The sequence below is a fragment of the Trachypithecus francoisi genome, unplaced genomic scaffold (assembly GCF_009764315.1).
Source record: "Trachypithecus francoisi isolate TF-2019V2 unplaced genomic scaffold, Tfra_2.0 Lachesis_group13, whole genome shotgun sequence".
Taxonomy (NCBI): Eukaryota; Metazoa; Chordata; class Mammalia; order Primates; family Cercopithecidae; genus Trachypithecus; species Trachypithecus francoisi.
In genome coordinates this window covers 54,627,127-54,641,633 of record NW_022681458.1, presented here as the reverse complement: position 1 = coordinate 54,641,633, position 14,507 = coordinate 54,627,127, and positions in this window count along the sequence as shown.

Sequence of the window (14,507 nt, the reverse complement as noted above, 5' to 3'; positions counted from 1 at the left end):
GACAGCTGCATCTCTATTTACATTACACCTCTGAAAGGTCCTAAAACAGCTCAATTTTTACACCCAATGTTGCATAATGTTTTTAGTTAAGAAATTACTTCCATTATTACCTACAATCTCTTTGCCTTTTGTAGAACTCAACCATAATTTGAGATCTGTGCTAGGAGACAAAGCTGGTGATAAAAATCATACTTTGTTTCTCCATTTCTACATTGATGCTTCCTTTTTGGGTCAGACTCCTTATGTCTGACTCTTTCTTTTTTCATCTCTCTGGATGGATTATCTCTCAGGGTGTTAATTGGTCCTTATGAAAACAGATTTCTGTTGAGCTTATACCAGTTTACTAGACAGACTTATGTTTGAATCCCTTTTCAATTTTTTCTTCCCTTGTTTCTCTTTTTTCTCTCCCTCTCTCCCTTTCTTCTTTCTTTTTTAAAAATTATCATCTTATCATCAAATGTATTTCATAAATGTCCAAGTAAAAATCACATACTAAAATAAAAGAGGTACTGTTAGCTGCAGAAGAGATCCGAGTTACCCCGAGGGAGTCTGAAGCAACTTCAGTCTTTGCCTCTTCAGAAGAAAGAAATCGTCTGAGGGGCATAAAGCAGAAAAAGAGACTGAGGAAAGTTCCAGAGCAGAAATGAAAGTTTATTTAACGGGCTTTAGAACAGGAAAGAACCCTTGGAAGAGATCCAAGTGAGTGCCTGAAGATTAAAGAGAGACAAAAAGAGCCTTTAACTTTGATCCTGAGACGTTATAGGCTGCCTTTTTCCCATAATTCTTTCCTTAGGGTGGGCTTCCCACGTGGGCAGTGTGTTCCTTACCCTTGGGAATTGAGCATGCGCAGTGTGTTTAGAAAGTTGTACGTATGCCTTGGAAGTTTTTTCTCCTTGGCATCTGCATTCAGTTAACACGTTTATTGTTAATAGCTGTGGATCATCAGGAGATTGTGTTACCCTTTGGCTGCTGAATTAACATTTTTAGAGAGGCATTGTGATAATCCTGGCACCATCACCTGACATTCCTAGTGGGTAGGGGGAGAGCCCTGTCCTGCCCCACTCATGCCTATCTATCTACCTATAAGAATACTTAACACTAAAGATCAAAGGGGGGAAATATTTAAAATATTTACATTTTAATTAAAAAATATTTTTAAAAGGTTATGTAAAATGATGACAAGGTAGAATTCAAATAAGGAAAATCTTAATTCATTCAGCTAGCATTTAATTTCTCCTACCTTTATTGAGAACCCATTTTTAGATTCTCATATGTTCGAGTAAAATAATAATTCTATAAGTTTTAATGGAAGTAAGCCCAAATAATATCAGCCAAATAGAAGGTCATTTTGGAGGCGAGCAGCAGGCATATTTCCAAATTTGAAAGGACAGAAATGTGATAGAAAATCAGACTTGTTTTGTATTTGTTATCCATCACTTTCAATGCCTTAACCAAAATTTACATTCTCACCTAGTCAGAGGGGAAAAATGCAAGTTGTAACAAAGTTCACTTGAATTTCCTGCCCTATCTCCTAGAAGAAACTATAACTCGCTCTGAGTTTATGACAATTCCCCTTAGGAAATAGGAGATTCTTCTAAGCATGCAGAAATAATTTCCAAAGTGCCATTAGGAATGTTCCCATAACCAACTTTATTTTTTTTTTTTCTTATAAGGACCTAAGCACTATTTTTACTTCATAATTCAAATAGAGACAAATTGAGAAATGGTTTTGGTTACTTTCTTACTGTCTATTCACCAAATCTAATTTTCAATTTAATTTATTGAACGTTATATTGAGTATTTACTATACAGATTATACTGTTTAAGTTTTGGGAGGAATTAAAAATGACAAAGGCATAATTCTGAAGTCAAGGATTTCACAATCAACTGGAAGAGACTTTAAATTCATTTTTTTCAGCAAAGATCTATTGGAAGCTATGATATAAGGGACATAAACTAATTAATAAGGAAATTAATATAAAATATTGATTAATTCTGATAGGGATGATGGATATCCATGATGAAAGTAGTAGTATGACCTGTCTTTGGAAGAAGTGAACAGTTGTAATAGACGGGTTTTGGGGGAGAGGTAATTGAAAAGACAGTCTAAGTAATGTACACAGCTTTAGAAAAGCACTGATGTGGGAAGTATTAGGATGAAAGATAATGTGGGAAAGCAGAACCATCGGAGTTTAGGAGGGTATGCTGGAGGAAGGGATGAAAAAGGCAAATTGGGAGTAGTTTGTGGAAGACTAAAATGGCATACTGAGGATTTTGGACTTTATTCTCAGTGTAATGTGGAGGAACTGCAAGTTTTGTATCAAAGATACATAAAAAAATTTCTCATAGAAAGAACAAATTTGTGACCGGGTGTGGTGGCTCATGCCTGTAAGCCCAGCACTGTGGAAGGCCGAGGTAGGCGGATCGCTTTTGCTCAGGACTTCAAGACCAGCCTGGAAAACATAGTAAGACCCCATCTCTACTAAAAAATACAAAAAAAAAATTTAGCTGGGCATGGTGGTGCATGCTTGTAATCCAGCTACTCGGGAGGTTGGGGTGGGAGAATTGCTTGAGCCCAGGAGGCAGAGGTTGGAGTGAGCCATGATTGCTCCCCTGCACTCCAGTCTGGATGACAGTGAGACCCTATCTTAAAGAAAGAAAAAAGAACACATTTGTGTTTTGATAAATTGAAAGGCTGGAAACTGAGAATATGGTTTCATTACAAGCCTCTGTAATAGCTGAGGGAACCATAAGGTGCCAACTAGAACTTTTACTATTATTCCTGAATTGGCTGAGGCCCAAGAACAGAAAGTGCCCCTCAATCTAAAGGAAGTATCAATCAACCTACAGTTGGAGAAAGCCACCTTACAGCTGTGCCAATTGAATGTTAGCCAGAATCCCAACAATATTCTACCACCTTCCTTTTCTAGTCATAATAAGAGGGGTTAGAGAGATAACGCGTCATTGGCTTTTTGGGTTGAAGAGTATTTTAGTGGGAGTTTATTCCTTCTCTTCAAAGCATATAGGTGCTTTTTACAGAATAAAACCTCATAAGGAAAATCCTATGAAAATCAAGATTAGCGGTATCTGAGCAAAGGCACTGGCATCTCATTCTCTTATTGGAATCATAATAAGTTGCCAACATGTAGTACCACCCTGATGTTACTCAAAGATCATAGTAGGTAGTGTGAGAGTCCTTGGGATGCAATTTTGGAGTCCTGGGAATATGGGGTAATTTTCTGTTTAGTTACATCCTACTACTATTGGAAAGAAAAGGGAATTGTTTGATGTCTGGGCTATAAAATTGGTTGAAAATATCTGGAACAGCCAAAATGAGCAGGACATAAAGTTTAAGAAAAACATCTATCGCGTATTGACTGTTTGCATGGTTTGAAGGACCCTACAATGTATGCATTGTAGAAGAGGTCCCTAGCTCTTCCCATAGCTCTTTGTGAAGGATCAACCATTGAGTAACTTGACGTCACATCCAACTTAGCAAATACATTAAGGGTGTATCAAAGGCAGACATAAACATCCCCTGAAGGAGTTTCTAGCTATGTCCTTTGTACAAGTTAGACAAGAGCATCACTGAATGGACACAGCCTTGAGAAACAGAGTGGAGACTGGATTTCAGCATCCAATTACCTCCTTTGCTGAGCACCCTTGTGCGTAACCTACACAACTCCACATGGTGGTTCTCCTTAGGGCAGGGGTGACACTGAACAGTGCCCCAAGAGAACCACATACACCAACTCTGTGAAGCATAGCATGATCAGCAGAGATCAACAGTGTCAGACTGAATTGGTGAGTCTAGGAACACCTTTTATCAGTATGTGGGCAATAAGATTAAGACATCTTTGTCTTCTCTATCCTCCTGTCAGCCTTCTACAGCAGAGAAACTAGTGCCTAGATAAAAAAGAAGAAGTGTCTGCAAGCCACCATGCACTGTCTCACTCTTTGACAATCAAAGCTCAGTTCTGCTCTTCATTGTGGAGGTGGGAGATGGGAGGACACAACACACAAACATAGAACCAAGTTTAAGAATAGTCTTTTTGAGAAAACCAGAACTAAGTCTTAAAAATAAAATGACACAATGACAATAGCCAAATGTAACATGAAAGGGATGGAATTTAGCCAAAATAATATTAAGTGGAACAACATAGCATGGTTGAAAGGTTATTACTGGAAAAATTAAAATTATTTATGCTTGTACCCTGATGACTTGAAACTCTTCCAATAAACTGATTACACACTAAGCTGAGGACTTGAATTTTTTAAAAAGTGGAAATGTAAGTCAAAACAAATTGTTTAACCTAATTTGTGAATTTTCCAGCCATGAAATTTTTTCTCTCTGTTCTTCCACCTTTGTCTAATTTTCCTTCCTAAATCAGAAGTTTTGGGGATATTGTGATCTATAGCCACACTTTACATCTACACTTTGTCAAGTTTCATATATTTGTATGTTTTCCAATAAGCCCCTTTGAAAACTGCAGCACACTCAAAATTTCTACTTGCTCAGTCTGAAATCTAGTCATTTTAACTCCAAATAACACTATCTTTTTATATGGAAAATTTTTAAAAAAACATACCCTTCATTAAATGTTCTATAAAACTATTTTCATGTATATTTCCATCATCCTTATTTTTCTGGTGACATATGCAGTTTCTTTTTATTGTTTACTTTTTCTTTAAAATGAGAGATGAAACAACATTATTTCAAGGAACTGAAAAGTGAATCTAAAATTATTTACTGAATTTCGTCTGTGAAAACATTTTTCTTTGGGTCATTTTGTATTTCCAGTGAACTACATTTTAGATTTCACAAATTAAAGATGAAAATGTACATCAGAACCTTTATTTAAAGCAATGTATTAATCAGGAGAACAATTTATTTTTAATGTAACTGTTTCTCAGAATCACTGGTTTATACTGAGAACTTTTCTGGAGGTTCTAGCACAGTAGCACAACTACCAGTATACCCTGGATGACCAACAGTCCTCCTCTATCTGGGAAGGTTGCTCCCTTCGATTAAGCTCTTGACTTCAGGAGGGATGCACATGGAACAGTAAGGTTGGAAGGGGCACCTGTCTAGCCAGACAGATCAGCCCAAACAACCCTGGTGATCAATGGGGTGATGTTGAAGCCAGATGACTCTCACTAGTTTATTTTGAAATATTCATATGCATCACTAGATTTTTTTCAAAGAAATTTAACTACATGTTATACAATACAATTCATGTACAGTATGAAAATACATTATTGTAGTAAGTTCTATATTTTCATGAAGAAAAGAAAATTAAACATATCTTAATTGTACAAATAGTTTAAGCCAATATTGACTTTAGAATACTAGAATTAGACAAAATGTAGGTCTTTTAAATTATTTCAGTACTAGGTTTCTTACTAGTTTTGAAAGACACCCTATTCTCGTTAGTGATATGTTTACTTACCAAATACTAGGGTGGATGCCTGCAGTATATCGCTTATATATGCATTTTACGTTGTTTTGTGTTTCAAGTTTAGAGTAAAATTTTTGACATAACATCACATTCTGAGATTACATTTTCTTCTGAGCTAATTGCACCCTACATGTTGGATATAGCTGAAATGTTAAAATCCAATTCTGATTCTCCTCATTAAGTGAATTAAGAAGAGTTGTATTATTGCTGTGTAACAGAACCAGAATTTACATGAAGGAATCCCCAATTTTCAGTTTAGGGTTATATTTCCCATAACTTATGCTGTCCATATTTCAAGTAAACATTTTTTTCTAACAAAAAAGACTGATGTGACTCAGTTTATAGTGTGTATCAATTCTGTCACATGTAAATGATATTGAAATTCCTGGAAACCAAGAATGAAGTGATGGAAGATCGTCACTTGATATTGCTTATCTCTTTAGTTCTGTCTTAAAATATCTTTTGAAACCAGTATTTTTTTCTTGATTTCTTTCAATAGCCAACACAAACTTTGTTAAGAGAAACAAGAAAAAGGAAAAATTAGAGAAAATATTATTCCAGGAAGTCTTAGGGCTGTTAAAACTACTGAAAAGGATTTACGTTTTCAAAGAATCTGGGATGTAGTCTCCTTCCTCGTAATTATGCAGGAGAATACACAAATGGTAGTTAAAATTTTAAATGATCTAGGAATAATACAGCCAATGAGGTCTATGGTATTTTTATAATACTGTTATCAAAAATATGGAAAATAGTATTTCTAAAGAAGAATGTGGAATTCATTTTCTGAGAGTAGAAACTATGCATGACCTTAGTCTTCAAGAACTGTAAGTTTTGTGAAGTTCATCAACTTCAGGACAAAATATGAATTCCTTAACTTAGTAAACGAGATTTTGTGACTGGCCACTGCCCACATCTTCAGCTTTGTTTGTGCTGTCTTCCCATATTTTCCCTGTACTTTTGTCACTCCTGGGTATAGGTACTTTCCTAAACTTTCTTTTTTATTTTTGGCAAATGGTAGGATCTTAGTTTTTCCCCAGCTCAGTTTTCAAGACTCAGCTTAGGTGAAGTGCCACTGTGTAATTGTAAAATTCTCTGTAACCCACCATCCAACTGTTTTCAAAGGATTTTTTACCTGTGTTCAAACTTAGTGAGCAAACACATTTTTAATACCTTTCTCTTTATTTTTAACGCATCTGGTGCATAATTTCTGGTCATAAAATATTTATTCAATAAATAAGTGATGTTAGAGTTAAGAAATAGAAACGAATACAAACAAAGCATATTTGCCTCAGTTAGGGGTTACTTCCCTAATCCTGCAGATCAGATCTTGCCTCCCTTCTGTGAGCATATCTTGTACTTTTTCTCTAAAAATTTCTGCAAGAAAAAACAATACTGTGAAATGCTTTTTGCTTTCACACATTATTCATAAAAGAATGACATTTTAATTTTTACAAATTGAGATGTCTTTTGTCACACCCAGTGATATCAGCCAGGCTCACCTCTGATGTCAGTGAGTTTACTACAGTTCATTTCTACATGGACGGGTCAGCCTTTAGTGCAAAAGACTCAAGAGCAGGGCAGGCGTTTTGGCTACACAGAGATGTAACAGGATCACAGGGCTTCACATCAGTTAACATAATCTCTGTTCCCAGTAGTGAATTCCAACTGGCCTCAGTAAAATTGGAATTTGCTTATAATTAAACAAGGAAGGAGACTGAAAACCCAGACACAAGTTTACAATGGACTAATTCCCATTGTTAATTATCAGAGCTATCAGACTTTCAAATTATAGTTTTTATTAAAATGATGTCATACACACAAACACACACACACGTACTATGCATATATCTATCATGGATTTTTTCTTCCTAGTCAATCATTCTATTGATAAAAGAAAGATAGCCATTTTTTTTGTAGTTAACTTTAGCTAAAAAACACATGATCACAAAACAAAACATGATCTCTGTTTTTACTGGATACAGCCTCTTCGTTTCCAGGGGTAAATTGTTTACATTTGTATTTTTAACACTTACATATCAGAAATGTTTAATTAAAAGAACCCACAGGTGAGGAATTTTAGTCTGGTTTTATTTTTCTTCATACTATTGTCAATGCTCTTTTACCTGTGGATTTCACAGTTTGCCTTCTAGGAAGTCTTCAGGATCGTGTGATAAGAAGAGGGGAAAGGGAGAAAAACTTGTAAGGCAACTTCAAGAGCTAGGAATCACTTCCCAGAGATATAAAATAAAAGGGTGGTCATTTTTATCTTTGTCCGTTCACCCTAACTATGCTTTGTTTTTAACTGATGAGTTTTTTCCATTTAGAAAGAGACCTAGTACTCAAGCTTGATTTTCATTTTTTGCTTTGACCCACAGAATCTGAAATCAAGGCCCAGAACACGTTTGCTTACTTTAATGTTGCCATTCTCATCTTAAAGATTTTTATTTAGAAGTATCTAGGAAACGTTTAGTTATATTTCTCATGAAGTTAAAGGAAAACTTACTATCTCAGTTATGAAGCAATTTACTACTTTTTCGTTCTGAGAAAAATCCTTTTTGTCCAAGAGTGAGATTAATTTAATTCTAAATTTGAGCATCAAATTCCATGGCTAAGCAAGTATATATAATGGGCACATTTTAGAAGAATCTTAGGTTAGATTCTAAATTCTAATTTTGTAATTCTGTCAATTTCCACTTGCAACATACCATCACGTCACATGAAGGAAGCCACTAAGGTCTAAATCTCAAGGTATAATTTTCAGAAAAGAAAGATTGTAATATAAATCTGAAGAAAGATGAATTTGAGTTGGGTTATTTAGTTTTCCTTTTTCCTTTTCACTTGAGTTATGCTTAAACAATAACAAATAACATTTTTCCTAATCTTTTTTTTTTTTTTTTTTTTTTGTAGGGAGAGGGTATAGAAACAGTGATGGTCAAGGCTAGAAAGAAGGAATTTTAGAGGAAAAATAATATCAATGTTGTAACCTCACAGAAACAGTATCTCCTAATTTGTTGTTTTTCAGTTTCTTCCTTTTCATTCCAGTGTAGGCTACTCTAAATAATCATTCTAGTTTCATTTGCTAGAATCATGATAGTGATATGTGAGTTGCATTGTATTTTACCAGAAATTAAATGTTCCACAGTACTTTATAAGGTATATGGATATTGATATTTATTTATATTTAAGTACAAATTAACTCTGAGTATACATAACCATGTGACTGCAACTATATTTCCATAGGTTCAAATGATATTAAATGAAGACCCCTAAGTCATCAGAAGCTGTGTTAGAGACAAGCAGCCCTGTCCATTTCTGTCTCATGGGCATTAACAAATCTCCCTCCTTCTCTGTTTTTCTTGTGTGTCTGCATTTTTTCTGAATATCTGTTCTAATCTCCCATTACTGCTGACCGGTTGACTTCTGATATTTTTCTTACTAATCAGTTTAATTTTTTCCTCTTCTCACAGCTTCTGGCTATTCACAGTTTCTGCTATGAATTATGAGGTAATTCTACTCAATTTTTATGACCTTAACTCCAAGTTTTCTCCTGGCTTTTAGCTCCTGTTGCTAGCTGCCTTGTTCTCTTTAGGTTTCTCATTTCAAATTCCAAAAGTGATTTGATTGGCCAAACTCCTCTTTTGGCATCAGACCACGTCATAAGTCAATTCCAGTCTTTAAATTGGATGTTGTTAGGTCCAGTGAATTGTAGTTGTTGGAGTCACATCATGAGATACAATTAAATTTAGAAGAGACCATGAGTATAGTAAGAGAAGTGTTAGAAACAAAGTAGTCTGAAGCTTCTGGAGCAAGAGCCATATCTCTTTAACTTGTAAGATTTTTCATTGCAACAATACCAGGAAAAGGAAATTTGTATTATAATTTTGATATTCATCCATTCAAATAATATTATTTTTATATGTATTGAATGACTATGTGCCAAGCACTGTTCTAGGCTGTAAGGTTATATTGCTGATCAAAATAAAAGTAAATTGCCTGCTCTTGTGGAGCTTGCATCTTCATGGAGAGAAACAACAATAAAAAATGAAAAATAAAGGTGGTAAGTGGTATAAGGGTGATATTAAATGTTAGGGAAAGAATAAAGCAAGTTAAAAGGCCAGAGACCTATGGTATGTGTCTAGGGTGATGGAAGGAATTGTTATTTTATACAACATTGTTAGGTTTGTTCTCTTTGAAAAAGTTTGAATAGAGACATGAATCAAACCCTTCCTTGGCTAATTACCTCCATTTATTCTCAAAGGAGTTTTCTCACACTGATATGTTTTAATATCCTTAAAATAAGAAGGGTTTCAGTGTTTTTTTGTTTTTGTTCTTTGTTTGCTTTACATTGCTGAGAGAAAAGAATATTGACAAGAATATGTTCTCCTTTTGCAGTCAGTGTTGAATAAAGTATTGTAGTCAATATTTAATCCCATTCCCAAGGGATGGAAAAGCTGTGTGTGGTCCTGTTGAGGAGAAAAATAAAAGAAATCTGAGTCCTCAATGATTTCTGAAAAGAAAGCTGAGCCTAAGACTGAATCTGAAATGAGGTCTCAGGTCTTGGATATTCTTAAGGTCGAATGTTTGTGTTCTTCCAAAATTCCATGTTGAAATACTAACCCCCAAAGTGATTGTATTAGGAGGTGAGACCTTTTGGAGGTAATTGCATCATGAGGACAAAACCTTTATGCATGGGATTACTGCCCAGGAGAAGACGCTCTGGAGAGACCCTTGCTCTACCCACCAAATGAAGACAGAGCAAGAAGGCCCTGTCTGTGAGCTAGGAAATGGGCCCTCTTCAGACACTAAATCTGCTGGTTGCCTTGATCTTGGATTTCCCAGCCACCAAAACAATTGAGAAATACTTTTTTGTTTGTTTATAAGCTACCCGGTTTATAGTATTTTGTTTTTACCACCCCAAAAGACTAAGACATGTGTAAGTTATGTAATGGCTCAATAATATCTAGAATGTAACTCATTTTATATTCCCATGTCGACCTAATGTTTTGATGTCTTGTTGCACTATATCAAATCTCTCAAAGTAGAATTGCATATTCAACTCAATCCTATTTTCTCTCATGTTCCTTCTACATGCAATTAGTCACCAGTTCACTTGAAACATCTGCAATATATGTTTCTCTGCTTTGTTTCTTTTGCTATGGTCTTCATCCACGCCTTTGTACTTTTTACCTTAAATTATTGCAACATCCTCCCAACTAGTCTCCTTGACACTAACTCTTTTCTATCCCAGAGTTGTCATCTAAAATAGAAAAAGGTGACCTTTCTATACGTTGACTTAAACTTAGCTGAAAGCCCTTCATTGCTTTGTGTGGAGATTCCAAACACGAAGCTCTGGTATTGATCAGACTTAGATTTGAATACCATCTTTGTTTATCATTCCATGCCTTAATTTTCTCATCTCCCACCATAATCTCCCATGAATTGCAGAAATGTTACCTTTCCTCCAAGACCCATTTCAAATGTCATCGTTGAGGGGGAAGGGAAATACTTCCTACACATGCTGACTCTTTCCATGTGGAACAGTCTCTACAATAATCTCTACTTTTATGTTCTCTACTTACATCCTCTCTTGTCCCTCTAAGGAGAGATGGAAAGACTTCTGATTGGTTAAGTTTCAGAAGAACTGGACATGTGTGCTTCTGCCCTTTCATCTCACGTTCTTTGTGGGAGCTGGCTGATAAAGAGGACATGTTTTTTTCTCATCTTTCTGCCATGTGGTGAGAGTAACCTGCTCTCATCTTCCTAATCTGAGACTCAATATTACTAAGCCCATTTTTAGCATGTATGTAAGGCACCTATAATAGATTAGGTACTCAATAAATTATTGTTAAACAGATATTGAATGAATATGAAAAATTTGGTTTTTCATTTACCTGAAGAGGTCTGTCACAGAAATGTGATGATTTGGTGTACCACTTTTGAGTCCCAATAATCGACTTAAAGAAACTTTCTCTGAAATCTTTGATAAGTGTAAATACCTCTTCAGTGAATACTGAATTGTCTGTGCAGTAGAATTACCGTGGGGTGCTTATGAAATTTTCTACAAATTCCTGGGCATACCCCTAAGATTGTGATGTGGTATATTGGAGGTCTAGGTCAAGAACTGATCATTTTAACAAGCACTGCAGACGATCCTTTAAATAGAGTTTGAATACTGTCTTTAAGTTCTTAAAGAACTTTGTTTATATCTCATTACTGTATTTTATTTATTGACACTCCTGTTTTCCCCAGTAGGTTATGAACTTATCAGGGACGTTTGGTCTTAGCATTTCAAAAACATAGTACAGAACCTGAAACCTGGTAACTAGTCAATACATGTTTGTTAAATAAATGTTTGTTGATGAAGTCACACAGGAGGCTTGAATTTACTATTTTATTTGCCAAGCAAGAATTTTGGGATATTTAAAAAAGAACACAATGAAGACATCATATTCCATTAAATAAACTTACATTCGCTCATGAACAGTCCCATTCATGTATTTTTCCAACTATAGAGCATTTGGCATGTTCAAAAAGTATTAACCATCTTTTTTCATGCATGATTCATAAATCTACACTAAACTGACATAAAGCCTTTTGACAAAATGCAGGGTAAAATAATAAGTAATTGCAAATCTATACTATGTATAATGTATTTTTAAAAAAACATTATCCTGAGTTCTGGACACATAAATACATCAAAATATCTCAGGTTGCCTAGCTTTCACTTGTATGTATTTTTTCATCTAGCCACAACAGCATGTTTGTAGGCAACAGAAAAAAGGAAATCTTTTTTTAAAACATAAATCTGTGAATTCTCCTCAAGAGAGACATAGGCAATATTTGCTGCATCACTTAGGGAGTGAAAGGAAAGGGGGAAAAATCGGATTAGCTTCTTTGCAGCTGTGTTTCAGTATTCAAGACCACACCTGGACCCGGTAAAGCTTCTCTGATTATAAACCTTTGGCAAAAAGGAAAAGTTACTGCCTGAAAAAGCAGACTGTTTCTTTGGGGATTCCTTTTGGCTGTTTCAGTATTTAACAGATGTACTAGCTTAAGCTTTATATTTTGAAGATAGAATGGAGCATGGAGAAGCACTGCACTCTCTTATTGAAAAGTCTTATGGTAAATTGGGGTGTTTAAAATGTATTTAGAAATTGACAATATATCACCCAGAAACATCTCCTTAAATCTCTTCATTTTATCCTGAAGTATAATAATTTATCATGTATAATTCTGATATGAGTATGGTATTTGTATACTATAATTACAAAACTCATAATTTTGTAAGTGTTTACAACCTGAGGTTGGGATCCACATGTATTCCAAGTCTGAAGTACCAAATGAAAAATATTGTGATTATCTGTTTTATTTATATATAAGGCATATCTTGAGATGCACGCACCCCCCCCCCCCCCCCCCACACACACACATACACACTTGGCTTCCGTAACGTAATCAGTCCCCGTTATCAATGGTAAAATAATCATATCTTTTTATTTTGTCATTTAAATACAACTGGTAAATATTTTTATTGCACAATATTCATAGTTGAATAACAATGATAAGACAAACAGTAAATGAACTACTAGCCTTCCATCAACATTCATTGTCTTCACAGGAAGTTTAAATATAATTTAGATGAAAATGTTCTAGTGATATAGGAGTAACAAAGCATATCTAATGGTAAATGCTATTTTAATGGCTTTGAGTTAGTTCATGGGAACAGTTTTTATATCCAGTATCAACACTAGGAACTTTCATTAAAACCATGGTAATTGCCATAAGAATTATTTTATATAGATAAGCATTACACTTAAAAAGCCACCCAGGAAGAAGTGCCAAAGTGCTTGTAATTATATTGCTAGTAGTCAATTATATCTTGTAGATCTATTTTGGGGGTCATAAGAAATATAAGAAAATACCAGTAATATTCCATCATAGAAAGAACGAAATCTTGCCATTTGTAACAACATGGATAAATGTGGAAGTACATTTTGCTAAGTGAAATAAGCCAGGCATAGACAGTTACTACATGACCTCACTTATTTGTAGAATCTAAAAAAGTTGAACTCATAGAAGCAGAGAATAGAAAGGTGGTTGCCAGGGGCTGGAGGTGGGGGAAGACAGGAGATGCTGGTCAAAGAGTACAAACTGCCAGTTACAAGACAAGTAAGTTCTGGGGATCTAATGTATAGCGTGGTGACTATGCTTAATACTACTCTATCGCCCACTTTTTGATGGGGTTGTTTGTTTTCTTCTTGTAAGTTCTTTTTAGATTCACATAGCCCTTTGTCAGATGGATAGATTGCGAAAATTTTCTCCCATTTTTTTTTTTTTTGAGATGGAATCTCGCTCTGTCACCCAGGCTGGAGTGTAGTGGCCTGATCCTGGCTCACTGAAAGCTCCGCCTCCCGGGTTCACGCCATTCTCCTGCGTCAGCCTCCCGAGTAGCTGGGACTACAGGCGCTCGCCACCTCGCCCGGCTAGTTTTTTGTATTTTTTAGTAGAGACGGGGTTTCACCATGTTAGCCAGGATGGTCTGCCTGTGCACTCTGATGATAGTTTCTTTTGCTGTGCAGAAGATCTTTAGTTTAATTAGCTCCCATTTGTCTATTTTGACTTCTGTTGCCATTGCTTTTGATGTTTTAGTCATAAAGTCGTTGCCCATGCCTATGTTCTAAATGGCATTGCCTAGGTTTTCTTTTAGGGTTTTTATGGTTTTAGGTCTTACGTTTAAGTCTTTAATCTATCTGGAGTTAATTTTTGTATAAGGTGTAAGGAAGGGATCCACAAAGACTTGGAACCAACCCAAATGCCCATCAGTGATAGACTAGATAAAGAAAATGTGGCACATACACACTGTGGAATACTATGCAGCCATAAAAAAGGATGAGTTCATGTCCCCTTGCAGGGGCGTGGATGATGCTGGAAACCAGGAAACTATCTCAAGCAAACTATCACAAGAACAGAAAACCAAACACCACATGTTCTCACTCGTAAATGGGAGATGAACAATGAGAACACATGGACACAGGAAGGGGAACATCA